Raw genomic sequence first — 6,000 nt, forward strand, 5'->3', positions numbered from 1 at the left:
TATCATGCCGGACTTATTTTGGCCCCGAGAAACATTTATAAGAAGTACCTAAATGGAAATTCTAAATATAGAATCATTTGATTTTATTCAGCCTTTTTTACAATCTCCGTAGTCCAGGGTAACACTCTTGCACCGAGACTTAGTATTTTTTTTTATCTTTTAAGTGAATTTAAATATAACAATTTTAAACATTATGCAAGATGCGATATGCAGGAATAAAGTTTGGCTGTCATAAAAAAATGAAGATGAATTTGATTTCATGATGCAAGAAGAAAGTCTATTCATACACAATTCCGTATGTATCAAGTTCAAACTGTATATTAGCAAAAAAATCTAATTGCAGTCGCAATTAGTTTCTTATTGCAACCCGGTGTCCTGCAAGATAAATTACTAGTTTATCAAAAAAACTTATAGAGGAAAATACATACAGATTAGATTTGCCCAAAGATAAGAAATAACACAGAGCGTGCAACCTTTTGAATTAAACATTATTGCTTCCTTAAATTGTTTTATCAATATCATTATATTCCTAGCATTTTTATGAATTGATGGCACAAGGTATCCATTATTACGATTATCTGCTTTAAATCTAACGATAATAAACACGTTTGTGTCCATTAATTTTCCAGTTGGAGACCACTGCAAGATTTGTGAAGTGAGGGAGTTTTCCATTTGCAAAATTCCCCGGACATTTTAAAAGGCTAAAAAAACTTATGCTTGGAAACCTATAATAGTAAGGGGTAGGTGAAAGTTAGATTGGAAATGTTGCTCTTTTTCTTGGTAAATAGACAATAATTGAAAGTAATATGATTAAGAGTGAATATCAAAAAGGGAAATGTTAGACATTTAAAAAAACTGTTGCAGGTTCCTTTAAATTTCCAACGTGACCGGCAATTTTCGAAGATATCAATATTAAATTTTCAGTGAGGTCGCATGGTTTATTTTGAATATTCATGAAAAAGCGAAAACCAGAATTTCCGTTATTTTGATTTTCAGCTTAACACTAAAATGGATATTAATGCGACTGTAACCCATAGTTTCTTGACGAATTGCAATATTTTATTGTTGAAGTAATAAAAAACTACATGTATTTTTATTATTAAAATAGTCGTTAAAGATTTATTAGTACGGATTTACAAAATTAAATTGGTTTCAGGCGCACGAACCAATTTATTTTTGTAAATACATTACTTATACATTTTAACCAGCTTAGTGTTTGAAATTATTTTTATTAAAACAGTTGATTTACTATACTGAAATTTGCCAATTTTACAAAGTAAAAGTTAAGTTTTTGTTTAATACCTCAAATGATTTTAAAAGTCCATTTGACATTAATGATTTTGAAGCTATTGCACACTTGTTCACCATCATAACCCCCAACCAGTAGACCGGAGATGATAACTGTATCAAGTATTTTGACAGAATTATGCCCCTTTTTTTCGAAAGTTTTAAGATTTTTGTAATACCTCAAAATATTTTCAAAAGTCCATTGTCATATGGCTTTGGAAAATTTGCATACTTGTTCACTAACCATTGACCCCCAAACCTGTACACAGGAGGAGGTTAACTCTATGTGAAGCCATTTTTGGCAGAAGTATGCCTCTTTTTTAGACTTAGAATTTAGTTTAAAGTTTTTGTAATACATCAGATTATTTTCAGCGTTTCCAAATTGACATATGGACTTTGAAAAACTTTTGCCGCTTAAAATTACAATTTATGACCATCAACCTGAGACAGGAGGAAACGTAACCTGTATCAAGCATTTTTGAACAGAATTATGGCCCCTTTTTCGACTCAGAATTTTACGTTCAAGTCTTTGTAATACTTCAAATATTTTAAAAAGTCCATTGACAGAAGTATGGCTTTTGAAACTTTGCTCACTTGTTTCACCATCAAGACCCCAACCTGTAAAACAGGAGGAAGGTAACTTCTATGAACATTCCCCAATTTTGCATTATAATTTACAAATTAAAGTTTTGCATACCACCTCAAATATTTTCAATTATTCTTGTAACATATTGGGCTTTGAAACAAGTTTTGAAATTTTATACTCTTCTTTGAGAAGAGTATAATAGGAACTCTCTTCCAAGGCCAAATAACTGGTTTAAATCAGGGATTTAAAGACAAATTTTGGGGCCCTTTTTGTTAACTTTTTAATAAGCCCCCGTTTGAAAAAACGGGACGTATTATGGGAACGCCCCTGGCGGGCGGGCCCGTCGGGCGGGCGGCGGTTCGGGCGGGCGGGCGGCGTGTACCCAATTTTGTTTCCGGAGCATATCCTTTCCAACATTAGGAGGGATTTTAATGAAACTTCATAGGGAAATGTTCACCACTATGAGGAGCACAGTGTCGCGCACATGAACCAAGTCTCTAGGGTTTCAAAGGTTTCAAAGGTCACACTTAGGAGGCTCATTTGAAAAATTGCTTGTCCCGGAGCAAAACTTCCACAATGTATTGAGGGATTTCCAATATTACTTGGCACAAATTTCACACATTGTGAGGCGGAGTGTCGCCGTGCAAGATTCCAAAGGTCCTTGCGGCCAAGGTCAAGGTCACACATAGAGGCAAAGTTTTAGATAAAAAAATGAAGATGGGGTTTTAATTTGGGCCATTTTTGTCATCATTTATTGAGGGTTGTAAAAAACAAAAAGGGTTTATTACAAGAAATATGGGTGTGATTAAAATTTAAATTTAAGGGCAATTTTATTAAAAGGTCAAGGGTCACTAAAGGGGTGAAAAATTTTAAAAAAATTCCCCCGATTTTTTTAAATATAAAATTTTAAACAAAGGGCGACCCAAAAAAAGTTATTTCTTTGTTCATAAATGACTTTTCAAAAATTACTCCCCTTGATCTACTTTTTATTTCAATTTAAAAAAAGAATTTAATTTAAAAGGGGATAAAAATTCCCCCTTTTTTGGACTTTTAGTATGTTTTTAAAAAATGTAACGTTTTAATTTTCACATGTTTCCCTTCAATTTGGGCAAGATTCTTAAATGTGATAACTATTTGGTTTTCTGTAAGACTTGGGTATTTGTTTTAAATAAAGGGATTTAAACCAGGTAATTACCTTATCAAAATGTAAATAAAATTTCTCATAAGAAATTTTTAATTATATTTTAAATTTTCAAGTAAATACCCAGTATTCAGCTCTCCTACATGTATGGAGGGATTTTCATGAAAACTTCTAGAAATGTTCACCACTATGAGGAGCCATGTGTCGCCACTGAACCAGGGTTTCCTCAAGAGCGAGAGCTTAGGTCAAAGGTCAAAGTCAACTTTGGAGCCTCATTGAAAAATGCTTTGTCCCGGAGCAAAAACTTACACATGTATAGAGGGGAAATTTAATATTAACTTGCACAAATGTTCAAGCAAATTGTTGAGGCGGGTGGGTATCGCGCGCAAGATTCAGGTCCTTTGCGGCCCAAGGTCAATGTCACATATGAAAGGTTCAAAGTTTAGACTTAAAAATATGAAAAAAAATGTGTATAGGGACGATTTTTAATCATCATTTATTGAGGGATTTGGTAACAACAAATGGTCATTAATCATGACTACGGGCTGTGACAAATGTACTTTAGGTCAATTATGCAAGGTCAAAGGTTCACTAAAGAAGGTGAAAATATCCCCAAATTTTGTCTGGACATATCTCCTACATTGTATGGGAAAGGAATTTTTTATAATACTTTATGGAAAAATTTTCACGTCACCATGATATGTATTGCTCCATGATGATCCAGGCTCCAGGTTCAAAGGTTCAAGGTCAACACTTAGAGCTCAAAAAAACGCTTTGTCCGGAGCAAAACTTCTACATTTAATAGGGGGATTTCCAATATAACTTTGGCACAAAATGTTCGCCATTTGTGAAGGGGCTGAGTGTCGCAACCAAAATTCAGATCCCTGCAACCAAAGTTCAATTTTTACACATAGAGGTCGAATTCAGATAAAAAATTTGAAAAGATGTGGGTTAGGGACCATTTAGTCATTTCATTTATTGATGGATTGTAAAGCACCCAAATTGTGGTAACTATCATGACTACCGGTGTGACACATTTAATTTTAGGTTAATATTTTTGCAAGGTCAAGGTCAACTGGAGATTTGAATTAAATATCCAGATTTGTCCGGAAGCATATTTTCCTACTGCATGGAGGAAATTTTAATGTTTACTTTATAGAAATTGTTCAACCACCATGAGACTGTGCCCTGCACATGAAACCCAAGTCTCTAGGCAAAAGGTGAAGGTCACAGTTAGAGCTCATAGAAAAAACGCTTGTCTGGAGCAAAACTTCTACAATGCAAAGAGGGATTTTCATATAATGTGGCACAAATGATTTCATCATTTGAGGCTGAAGTGCCTGTGCCATAAAATTCCGACGTCCCTGCGGACCAAAAGGTATATCAAGGTCCCACAAATGCCTGTGCAATATCTTCCCTTACTGATTTGTTTTAAGGTTTCATTTTTTAACAACCACAGTGCCAAGAAATAAAAACTTGCCTTGCTAGATAAACACTTATTCCATAATGCCGCCCATCTCCATCTAAAAGCTTTTCACGTAAAACGGGGTATTTTTGTGACTATGGACCCTTGTTTAATGTAAAATTTTACATTATCAAGGTCTTTTTTTACTATCAAGCAACTAAGAAAGTTCGAGCGTTGTGTCCTATCGACAGCTTTGTAAGAAAACTTGTTTTCAACGTTTATTTCAAGAATTTTTTAAGAGCTAATTTGTGATGAAATATTTCAAACTCAAAAAGAATATTAAATTGAACTCCTTGCCCGTTTTTTTTTCTTTTCCTAAAAATCCTTGGAAGAAAAACCGTGTCTTTATTTTAAAATTATTTATTTCAGAAAGGCAAAAACTATGAATTATTCTGCGCGGGCATTTCCTCCACACTTTGATATACATGTATATCTTCATTATTTAAATAACGTAAGAAATAATAATGACCAGTCCCGCTTACAAAGTTTTCTGATTTTCTTCAATTTTTTCTTTTCAGACATTTATTGATGGAATATGGCTGGTATGTGGCAGACAGTTTCAGTACGTTACCGTCACAAGTTGACGTCGATCGCCGTGACTATAGTAAAAAACAATTCAGTCTATATTCTTTTACTATACGTGTAGTGTTTTCAGTGGCTCAACAACCGATGTTACAGACAAATTGTAGTACCTGAAGAAGATCGATGTAAATTCCGCCAGTTTTGGTGAAGTCTGAAGCAACATTTGTGCTGTTTCATTTTGATGACGTTCACACCAACATACTGTAGTAGATGTGATGGGCTGGCGTGACCCGCATTAAATAGAAAAATGTATAGAATCCTGAAAGGCACTCACTGAAGTTATCTTGTACAGGATAAGCAAAAAATTCTGAATGGAAAGGTGTCACAGATTCTTGATCAGGCAGTTTATAAGCATTTTACTACGTAACTGTATCAATGAGAAAAAATGATTAACCCTCTTAGTTTTCAACACCCATTTCATATCCACGAATAAACGCGGCACAATGCTAATATCATATTTCCCGGAATGAATAAGTCTGAATATTCTCGCTTATGATAAAATGTAGAGTGCTGGTGTTTGTAAACAAATGCAAGAAGAGCTTCCAAATTTTGATATCGCTATTGCATGCTATCAGTATTATATTAAAATTTGAATGAATGATGAAAGATAAAAGAATACTATGTATTTGTCACAGGGTAATATTTTTTTCAAATCAAATTCTTGCATTTGCTATGAATAATTATTACAAAGATAGTATGTAGGCGTAAGAAAGCAAGCACAAGTCGTAATGATATGTATAGTTTAGTTTATATATTGTATATTTGGTTACCATTTGTATAAAATTGTGAATTTTAATAATTATTGCGGAGAGGGTTTTCAAAAAAGCTTTTCAAGCTTCCTACTCAATCCGTAAAATTTATCTTTATGTACTTTATTATGTTAATGAAAAAAAAGAAATAAAGATATTGTGTAAACTAACACTTAACAAGTAGAATATG

Source organism: Ruditapes philippinarum, unplaced genomic scaffold, assembly GCF_026571515.1.
Source record: "Ruditapes philippinarum isolate M1 unplaced genomic scaffold, ASM2657151v2 ctg4995_1_1_1_1, whole genome shotgun sequence".
NCBI lineage: Eukaryota > Metazoa > Mollusca > Bivalvia > Venerida > Veneridae > Ruditapes > Ruditapes philippinarum.